Source organism: Cherax quadricarinatus, chromosome 83, assembly GCF_038502225.1.
Source record: "Cherax quadricarinatus isolate ZL_2023a chromosome 83, ASM3850222v1, whole genome shotgun sequence".
NCBI lineage: Eukaryota > Metazoa > Arthropoda > Malacostraca > Decapoda > Parastacidae > Cherax > Cherax quadricarinatus.
The window spans coordinates 14,601,885-14,613,397 of NC_091374.1; the positions used below are offsets into that span (position 1 = coordinate 14,601,885).

Consider the following 11,513-nt stretch of genomic DNA (forward strand, 5'->3'; position numbering starts at 1 on the left):
ATCATTCTTACTTCTCCTTCCTATTCACCACCTTTCCGTAGCCCTCGCTGGCAATTTGATCGGGCAAATTGGGATCTTTACTCACACCTCACTGCTTTTAGTGAGGTTCCTTCTTCATCCTCCATTGATGAGCTCCTACACATCTTCTCGACGTCAGTTTATACCGCAGCTTCTCATTCTATACCCCAAACCTCAGGCAGGCATTCTCAGAAGTGCATGCCTTGGTGGTCTCCTGCTTGTGCTCGTGCAGTACGTTTGAAACGTGCTGCATGGGGCAGGTACCGGTACAATAGAACCGCTGAGAGACTTCTTGATTTTAAGCAGAAGCGTGCGATCGCTCGCCGTGTCATCCGTGAAGCTAAACGCACTTGTTGGCGAGACTATGTTTCCACCATCACCTCTACTTCTTCTATGAGTGCAGTCTGAAAAAAAGTGAGGAAATTGAGTGGTAAATACTCTCCTGACCCGGCTCCTGTTCTACGGGTCGCTGGTGTTGATGTAGCAAACCCCTCTTGACGTTGCCATTGAATTTGGCACACATCTGGTCTGTATTTCCCGAGGGCTCCATCTATGCCCCTCGTTTCTTTCCTCAAAGTCTGCCAGAGAGTTAGTACCCTTGGACTTTTCTTCTCTCAGAGAAGAACAGTATAATGTGCCTTTTACACTTCAAGAACTGGAGGCAACGCTCTCAGCTTGCCGATCATCGGCAGCTGGGCCTGACGACATTCATATTCGTATGTTACAACATTTACATCAGTCAGCCCTTGTAGTCCTCTTACACCTCTTCAATCTTGTTTGGGCACAAGGAGTTCTTCCCCAGCTGTGGAAATCTGCCATTGTTCTCCTTTTCCGCAAACCGGGTACTACAGGACATGATGCCTCCCACTATCGTCCCATCGCTCATACTAGTGCAGTTTGCAAAGTGATGGAACGTCTCGTAAATCGACGTTTAATGTGGTATTTAGAGACACACAACAGTCTCTCCGCTAGTCAATATGACTTTCGTAAGGGTCGTTCTACCATAGACCCCTTACTACGCTTGGATACGTATGTTCGTAATGCCTTTGCGAATAATCACTCAGTTATTGCCATATTTTTTGACCTTGAGAAGGCATATGACACAACTTGGAGGTATAATATTTTGGCCCAGGCCCATTCCTTAGGCCTCCGAGGCAATCTACCATCCTTCCTTAAGAACTTTTTAACTGACAGACATTTCCGTGTTCGAGTCAATAATGTTCTTTCCCCGGACTTCGTCCAAGCTGAAGGTGGCCCTCAGGGATGTGTTCTAAGCACAACACTTTTTCTCCTTGCTATAAATGATTTGGCCTCTGTTCTTCCACCCAATATTTGGTCATCACTCTATGTTGATGACTTCGCTATTGCTTGTGCAGGCGCTGACTGTCATCTTATTGCAGTTTCTCTCCAGCATGCGGTCGACCGTGTTTCCACTTGGGCCACCACGCATGGGTTTAAATTTTCAAGCACCAAAACTCACCAAATTACTTTCACTAATGGTGAACCAGATTTATGGTGACCAGATTTATTCCGCGGCCTCTCCTGCTACTCTCTCTAGCCTTAACTCTATCCATCACCAAGGATTACGTTTGTGCCTTGGTGCTTTTCGCTCTTCCCCTGTTGAGAGCCTCTATACAGAAGCGAATGTTCCATCCTTGTCTGATCGCTGTGATGCCCATTGCCTTCGCTACTATGTACGCTCTCACGATCTACACAATCCTTCCATTTATAGAATGGTCACCGATATTAGTAGACATTCTTTATTCGTTCGCCGCCCCTGTTTGCTCCGTCCCTTTTCTCTTCGCCTACATTCACTCTTGTCTTCCCTTCAGTTACCACCTTTATATGTTCATGTAGCATCTCACTTTTCCCTACCCCCCTGGGAAGTTCCAGCTGTTCGGGTCTGTTCTTTCTCACTCCCTTGCTCAAAAGCTCAACTGCCTACGGTGGCTTCCCGCTCTCTTTTTCTTGATCACTTCCACTCCCATTCTCATGCCACTGCTGTGTACACAGATGGCTCTAAGTCTTCAGACGGCGTCGGATTCGCAGCAGTGTTTCCGGACAGCGTCGTGCGGGGACATTTACTATCTTCAGCTAGCATTTTTACTGCTGAACTGTATGCCATTCTTGCAGCACTTATTTGTATCGCATCTGTGCCTGTGTCATCATTTGTAGTAGTCTCAGACTCCCTTAGTGCTCTACAGGCTATACGAAAATTTGATACATCTCATCCCCTAGTTTTCCGTATCCAACTTTGGCTACGCCGTATCTCTACCAAACATAAAGATATTGTTTTTTGTTGGGTCCCTGGTCATGTCGACGTACAGGGCAATGAACAGGCAGACACTGCTGCGCGGTCAGCAGTACATGACCTACCGATTTCCTATCGAGGTGTTCCATTTCTGGACTATTTTGCTGCAATAGCTACCCACCTTCGCACCCGTTGGCAACAACGTTGGTCAGCTCTGCTCGGTAACAAACTTCATTCTATTAAACCGAGCATAGGTTACTGGCCGTCTTCTTGTCATCAGTGCCGAGGTTGGGAGACCACTCTCTCCCGCCTTCGCATTGGCCACACTCGTCTTACTCATGGGTATCTCATGGAGAGGCACCCTGTTCCTCTCTGTGAGCAGTGTCAAGTTCCAGTATCGATTAGCCACATTCTGTTAGACTGCCCTCTCTATCAACGAGCACGCAGAATTTACCTCCAACGTCATCTTCGTTCTACTACTCTCTCTTTACCTTCCATTCTTGCTGATGGACCCTCCTTTAATCCTGACTCTCTCCTTGACTTCTTGACAATGACTGATTTACTCCACAAACTCTGATGATACTTTTCGCACTCCCCTCAGCCCTTTCTAGTTCAGTCTCTTGCTGCCCTTTACCCTTTCACCATCCACTACCCCGCTGTTATCCGTAACCTATTACTCATCCATCTCCCTTTTGCCACCTGATGCCCTCGCTTCCTTCCTGCTCTGCAGCGCTGTATAGTCCTTGTGGCTTAGCGCTTCTTTTTGATTATAATAATAATAATACAGGTTTAGCACTCCCCCATGATTGTAATTATAATTGGAGCCAGGCATTATTAAAAAAATTACAGTATCACATAGGAAAAGGGAAGATACTAAATACCCCAAAAAACCAGTGTAGTACAGATATTTAAAGAATGGGAATAGCTGGAAGCCCATGAGCTAGATATGTATCCCTCATTATATACTACTTTGTTAAATGGAGATAATCACAAGGACAAAGATAATAAAACACCTGGAATTATAGGCTTCAACACAGACCAGCATAATAGATTCTGGTAAGAAAAGTCATTCCTTGCCATCTTAAAGAACAAGTTGATCTAAATATAAAAAAAAAATAGGCAATAAAAAATATGGAAGATGTGAGTGTATTTAGATACAGTATTTGGGAGTGGAGATGCCAGTAGAAGGGTCTGTGAAAGATGAAGGGAACCATTGAGTAATTGAAGGGAAAAAGGTAGATGAGGTCTTGAGACATTTTTGGAAAGAATTTTATCTAATGAGGGGAGTGTACCAGAGTATACTAGTCTTTTCTATGGGTGTGAGATATGAGCTTGAAACATTGCAACAGTTGCAGCAAGGAGGAGGCTGAACATAGTAGAGATGTCAGATGTAAGATCAAGTTGTGGTGTGAATGTTATGTAATGAATTGGAATATAGAAATTAGAAGGTGATGTGGAGTTATAGAAGGTATTATTCAGAGGGCAAAGAATCAGTGGTTTGAGCATTTAGAGAGGATGAAGCAGAATAGAATAATGAGAGGGTGTAAAAATCTGGGGGGAGAGGAAGGAGAGGTAGGGGTCATCATAGAGAAAGTTATACCTGGAGTATACCTGGAGAGGGTTTCGGGGGTCAACGTCCCTGCAACTCGGTGTGAGACCAGGCCTCAGGTTGGAGGGGGAATGTACAGGTTTTAAACTGTAGACTGTTAGATCGAGATGTGTGGAGACAATTGGTTTTAGAGATTTGACATATTGGAGTGTGAGCAAAGTAACATTTATGAAGGGATTCAGGGGAAACAGGTTAGCTTGGAGGTGGGAAGTATAGTGCCTGTGCTCTGAAAGATGGGTGAGGATGTTACAGTTTGCAGGATAATTTGAATTCCGATGTCAATGCACTTCTGGCAAGGGAACTATTGAGTGAATGATGGGGAATATTTCCTTTTTTTTGTATCAGTCTACCTTGGTGGGAGATGGTCGATGTGGCAAAAAAAATTGTTGACTGTAAAGGTTGTGTATCCCTGATTTACAGCATCTTTTAAATGCAGACATTCAAAATTTCAACACTGTTAGAAAAATGCCAAAGAAAAGGGACAATGTCTCTATAAATAAGGTAAGATATTTTTTAAATATAATATAAATGTAAACCTTAGGTCACCAGAAGCCACTAGTGAATACCCTACAAGAAGAGATCGATTTTCACATGTCGATGTTTGCAGATGACGTGAAGTGGAAGTGGATTTCAAACACCTGCAAGAAGATATGGATAAGCTACAGGAATGGTGCAATAAGTGGCTACATGAGTTCAAGCTAAATAGTGCAAGGTGACTGTGATGAATGTTTGTGTGTAAAGAACAAAAAGGCACAATACTGTGACTGGAACAATACACAGATAACCTGCACATAGGAGAAAGAAACTTATGATGACCTTTTGGTCTGACACTTACTAGTTAATGGTACTAGTTGAACCAAAACTTCATCATAAGTTTCATTCTCCTATTTACGGGTTATTTGTGTAGTGTTTGTGTGTGCGTATCTGTTTTTTTTTTTTATGTACTGTAAATTAGAAACATCAAAGCAAACACTGATCCTTGTGGCACCCCTCTGATGACAATACCCCATAAGGATCTTTACATTGTTTCACTGATCAAACTTTCCTTTCACACAGGAAATCTCTTACCCACTGTAATATAATTTGCCATTGATTTCCCCCATGTTTTTTGGTTTCCAGACCAGTCTCTCATGAGTAAGTCATGCAAAATCTTTCTTGAAATGAAGATACTCTGTAGGTTTAATACAGTCTACCCATTCATTTTCATAAATAATTTTTGTGTTAGTTGAGTTACTTAGTTGTTTTGATTTTTAACATTTAAATAATGAGATATTACAAGGACCCCCAAATAAGTCACTTTGTCTGCCTTTTTTTGTGTTATCCTATGTAATTTACACTATGTATGATGATTGTACTTACGTGTACTTGTTCCTAAAAAACTTACTTACTAGTTAGTAGTTTTTTGTGCTCTCACAATCTTAATTGATTTTTTTTCCATTAGTTTAACAACAATGCCTGTCAATGTTTTAGGTCTTACATTTAGTTTTTCCTCTAGTATTTTTTTTTTTAAGTACAGTTGTCTTGAAGGCCAGCTCTGTACTGTACCACCATACTCAAGCATAACAATATCTGGGCTGTTTTGCAGACTAGTTTTGAAGTATTCCACCTGAGTTGTAAAAGATGAAAGTCTTACCACTACCTTCTAACACCTGCTTCTTCTCAGCCCAGTTACTGCTACCATTACATCCTACCTGGCATTCACACATTCAAACACCCTATTGTCCCATAATTTCTACCCTTATCTATCCTCCAACCCTCAGATTCACTGAAATAAACTTTCTTCATCACTCTAATACTATCTATTCCTTCACTAACCCTGAACAGACTTCACACATTTTACACTCCACATTGAAGAATTGAGACACTTATGCAACACATGGGAATCTTTATTGAAGAAACGTTTCGCCACACAGTGGCTTCATCAGTCCAATACAAAGTAGAATTGTGTAAGGAGAGGAGAAGTTTGAGATAATCAGTCCCTCAACCTGGAATCAATGTGTTCAGTCCATCACTCTTCTAAACACATCGATTCCAGGTTGAGGGACTGATTACCTCAAACTTCTCCTCTCCTTACACAATTCTACTTCGTATTGGACTGATGAAGCCACTGTGTGGTGAAACGTTTCTTCAATAAAGATTCCCATGTGTTGCATAAGTGTCTCAATTCTTCAACTTGTCAGTTTTCAAAACCATTCATCACACTCCATATTATTCGACAAAAAAATGACCTTTAGTAAAAAATTTGTCATTAAGATTTTAAGTCATTCTTAAATAGAATATATAGTATTACAAAATTGTATATTGTACTACTGTATATAAAATTGATGCATATTGCATTTAATATTTGAAATGAAGTTCTGTATCATACATTTCAGCACTGCAATGAATGTTTAAAATAAAATCTGGATATAAGAGGTTTCCCCATAAGATAGTTGATATCAACAGCTAAAAAATGTGTGTGCTGTAATTTAAAGAATTATATAGATAATGTATAAGAAAATAAGTAAATGACATTGTTCTGTCATTTAATAATACTAATAATGTTTATTTCTATAAGCTGTACAAATAATGTAGTTTAAATGTATATAAGAGTAGACACAAAAGGAAGCTGCTAATTATGCAATGGAAACTGCAAATGTAGATTTAATAATTTACCCTCAATGAGAGAACCATTGATCATTATGTTTAACTGGATATTTGTAGCACTGTTTCCAGATATCATGTAGTAGGTTTTGTCAGTATTAAGGGTGAGTTTGTTTGTAATAATCCTTGTAAATATTTTCAACTTATTGACTAGTTTACTAAGCTCTCAGTTTACTCATGGAATATTTAAGATCGGTACCATACTGATATTAAAAAAATGTAATGCAGGGAAGAAATGGGGGTGTGACCTTGGACTGTTATGTATGTACAGTATTCTATAATAATAATAATAATATTAATAATAATGATAATAATCTTTATTTGTGCAAGTACACATACATTGTATATAGGCCTTGCTGACATCAATGACTTACTACTATATAGAAAGCCCCTGGTTATGTAGAACATTTTGGTCAAATTAAGTAAATTTTATCACCAGGATGTGACCCACGCCAGTCGACTAACACTCGGGTACCTATTTTACTAATAGGTGAGCATGAACAGCAGGTGTCTTAAGGAAATATGTCCTAATGTTTCCACCCATACTGGGGATCGACCCCCTGGACTCCAGTGTGTGAGCTGAGTGCACTAGCAGTCAGATGCAGTTAACAATTAGATGATGTATATCTTGCAAGTTTTATTAAAAGAAAAAAGTCAACCCCTACTACTTGTTCAAAAATTTTTACCTTTACTCAAGTACTTGTGATATTCATAATGAAAAGTAATCTAGAGAAAAGAAAATTGAAAATGCAGCTCTTCTGGTGTACAGTATCACAATTAAAAGAAATGCTAATTTATTTTTATCATGGCTAGTGCCTGAATATTTAGAACAAGCACACAAATTAGGGGTGAAAACTAGATGACATTTTTGTTATGGAGCTTTGATGGCTTGTGACCTGATAATGGGTATTGATCCAGAGAGAATTGAAACATCCAGATTTCATTCTTAATTTGTAAGACTGTGACTTGAGGTAGCTATGGTATTGTGACTTTTATTCTGCATGGATTATGTTCTATCATAAAAAAATAAAATTAGGCTTAATTCTGATGTCATAAGATTACATGAGGAATGAGAGGTAATCAGGCTTGATTCAAGGAGAGAGAGTATATAACTAATTCATTGGATCAAGAATTTTTCTTCAAGGGTTAACCTGACAGAATGAGTATTGTGCACATCCATCCATTTAGACACATCCAAATAAAACATACAGGAATTGTTAATCATTTCATTGTTAATGATGAGATATGATATATTGAAATTGTATCTTCACTTTGTGACAATTAGACTAGTTAACTTATTTAATGAGAGTTTAAAGTCATACACTTCAATTTGTATGCTCATATGAATTTATTTGTGTATACTTTGTACTTTACAATGAAGTGGTAATATATATTGTTTGTTTCAGACTGCCTGGTTAAGATGATAAGTGCAGGGGAGCTGTCGCTCCTCAGGCTCTGTTACTCCATCACATCCTTTTCTATGAGAGAATGAATCATCTGTACATTACCTTCGTGATTTGTTTGTTAGTGTTACTTGTTAGTGCAGAGGACTATGGACTCTTTAAAATGCCATTATAGATGTGTTGTGAGTTATACAGAGTCTAACAAGTGTTTTGTTTCGAGGAGTGGGGTGCTCAAAACCTCCAGTCTCAGATGCAGTATATTAATATGAAGCCTAAAACAGCCCCTTGTAGAATAAAATGTTGATAATGATGCCTTACAATCAGAGTCCAGCAGTATTGGCTGTTGGCTTTGTAGGTGAGTGTTAGTGAGTTCCCACTATGATATAGGGAGTCACTTGATATGTCCAAGGTTGATGATACTATACAGTTTATTTTTTAAGGAATCGTATAAACACCCTTGACAATGGTCCTTATCTTTGTAAATTGAAGATATTGTATACTTAAAAAATATTTAATTATATTACATGAATTGTTGTATACTATAAATCTTTATTGCTTATAGGAAAAGCTATCATTCTCATGTTTATCATTGTCAAAAAAATATAAACAAAATTATCACTGACATCACATCTCCATCACTATGTTTATAAGTTTTTTATATAAGTTTAGCTAGCTTATAATTTTGTATAGTTTAATTTATTTTTGTTCAGCTTTTCCCAGCAAACACATTATGAAATCATATATTGTGCCAGTTGATACTAACCTGCAAATGATAGGGTCACCATTGGCCACGCTTGCTCGTGTCCTGGCAAGAAGCAAATAACTGGAGGGATGGAACAGTGGTACAAAGAAAATGAGTGTTCCATAGTTGGTTACTGGTATGGGCCAAAATTTGTAGAAAACTGCCTTCAAGCTGGGTTTTTTGTAACAGTGCTTGAGTTTTAGAGAGAGACTGCATTTAAAATGAATTAAAGACTCATTGAAAAATGCATAAACAAAATTAAACTGGAAATCTGTGTTATGCTCAAGTGGTGATAAGAAATCTGGTGTATGATATGCTGAGCGTCCCAGACTCTCAACATGGCCTCAGACTCTCATGGAAGCACTGTCTTGCGTCCTTTGCCCATTCCAGCCGTGCTAGAGTACAAATAGGTTAGAGCCGAGGCCATCCTGCCCTGTCTTGTCTCCTGCAGTCCTGCCCTGGACCCACTGGCCTGTGACCGCATCCTCTTACAGTCTTTGGTCTAAAGGTTCCTAAAGCCATCTCAAGTCAGTCTTTTTTCTTCATGACCGACGTGTGTTCAGGCCTGTGAGCCACCTTTCTGTTGGCCATTATATATATATATATATATATAGATATATATATATTTATATATATATATTTTTTTTTTTGTCTTGACATAAGCTAATGCAGTTGGCTTTAGGTCCATTTGACTGCAGACACAAAGTGTACAGAAAGACACAGCTTCTGTTGTAGATGTTAAGGGGTGGCAGTTGCTGGAGGACCTCTAGTGCTTAGTATCTAGAGTCTAGTGTGCTTGGGAGAGTTTGGGGCTAGTCTTGCCCTCCTCCAGCCCACTCAGAAGGGTTCAGTTCCCTTAAGTAGTACTGTGGGGATACAAAGCTAGTCCAGCCCCTCTCTGCTGGCATCAGGTCACAGCTGTACTGTACAAACTCTCCGGCCTCCGCTGTGATGCTTGCTGCCTGCTGCCACCAACCAGCTATTTATTTATTTGTGTAATGATCATCCCAGTCTGTGCTGTGCTTCATGAGATGGATTACACAGCAAGCAGCAAGTGGCTACTCTGTATATTGTATACAGACTCTCCTATTGGTTATTGTGCATTAAACAATTCTCCCTTTGGTCCTTCCTCTTTGGGGTGCGGGAAATAACCAGCTAGGACGTCTTGTACTCACCACACATAAACACAGGGGTTACAGTAAACTGGTATTTTGGCTAACCTGGAGTTTTATTATGCCTTTGGTATCATCAGTTTTTATAGGTTCAAAAGTTTATTATCCTTTTTCTGTCAGATCCATAATAAAAAATACATCTTTTTATTTTTTTTCATTTTGAAAACCATTTGTATACTAGAGGTGGGAAAGTACAGTGCCTACACTTTAAAGGAGGGGTTTGGGATATTGGCTGTTTGGAGTGACATCTAAACTGTCGTATCTGAGTGCCTCCTCAAAGACAGTGATTATGTGTGAATGATAGTGAAGGTGTTTATTTCTTGGGTGACCCTGCCTTGGTGGGAGATGGCCAATGTGTTGAAAAACAAAATAAATAAATAAAAAAAAATATATATATACAGTGGTCCCTCATTAATCGTCCGGCCTGAAAGTCATCCATTTCGGAAATAGTCCCGTTATTTCGTCTAAACATTGGCTCGCAAATGGTCTGTTAACTTGCTAATCGTCTTTCGTCCTGGACGCGTACTCACGGCTCTGAGCCGTTCCCAGCCAGTGTGCCATTGTTTACCAGTGAGCGACGGTCCCCTTACGTGTTCATACGAAATATTTCATAATATTCCATTAATTTTAGTGCTTGCAAGTGCTAAATAAGCTACCATGGCTCCAAATAAAGCTCCTAGTGCCAAAGCTTTGGTAAAGAAGGTGAGAAATATGATTGAATTTAAGAAAAACATCATTGAACAATATGAAAGGAGCAAGAGTTTCAGCAGGAAGAGCAACAGATCACAGCTCAGAATCTTGCTGCAGAGGAGGAGGAAGAGAAATGGAAGAAGGTGCCTTCTTCAGAAATTAAGGAGATTTTTGAAATGTGGGGTAGGATGGAAAGATTTATGGAGAAACATCACCTTGAGAAGGATGTTGCATATCGGCAACTTGTACAGTGACAGAGTCTTGGCCCATTTTAGGGAAGTTTTAAAGAGATGCCAGAAACAGAGCTCTCTGGACAGTTTTTTTGTGAGACAGGACTCCAGTGACTCTCAAGCTGGTCCTAGTGGCATTAAGAGAAGAGAAGTAACCCCAGAAAAGCACTTGGTACCTGAGGTGTTGATGGAATGGGATTATCCTTCCAAACAGTAATTCAATGTCTCTCCTCCTCCAGTCTCCCATACACTAAGAAGAATTGCCAATAAAGGTAAGTGTTATGCTGTTAATGTTTCATTTATCATGTCCCATTGTATTGTTTATGTACTACATCTATATTTCATGTAAAAAATTTTTTGTTTTAACACTTTTGGGTGTCAGGAATGGATTAATTGTATTTACATTATTTCTTATGGGGAAAATTGATTCGAAAATCGTGTATTTCGATAATAGTCCCACTTCTAGGAACGGATTATGGATGATAATTGAGGGACCACTGTGTGTGTATGTGTATATATATATATTTTTTTTTTTTTTCAACAAGTCGGTCGTCTCCCACCGAGGCAGGGTGACCCAAAAAAGAAAGAAAATCCCCAAAAAGAAAATACTTTCATCATCATTCAACACTTTCACCACACTCACACATTATCACTGTTTTTGCAGAGGTGCTCAGAATACAACAGTTTAGAAGCATATACGTATAAAGATACACAACATATCCCTCCAAACTGCCAATATCCCAAACCCCTCCTTT

At 39.3% G+C, this 11,513-nt stretch overlaps 1 protein-coding gene across 10 annotated transcripts in view; it reads left to right on the forward strand.

Moving 5' to 3' along the window:
- The window catches only part of Hr3 (Hormone receptor 3), a 605,631-nt gene extending 595,648 nt beyond the window's left edge, over positions 1–9,983 (forward strand). For 9 of the 10 annotated variants that reach the window (XM_070102869.1, XM_070102870.1, XM_070102865.1 and 6 more), the window contains one exon: positions 7,928–9,983. The gene's annotated coding sequence lies outside the window, so the exon portion shown is untranslated. Of the gene's footprint in view, positions 1–4,485; positions 4,591–7,927 lie in introns of all 10 variants that reach the window. The other variant, XR_011394342.1, reaches the window with a different exon arrangement.
- The last annotated feature ends 1,530 nt before the right edge of the window (positions 9,984–11,513 follow it).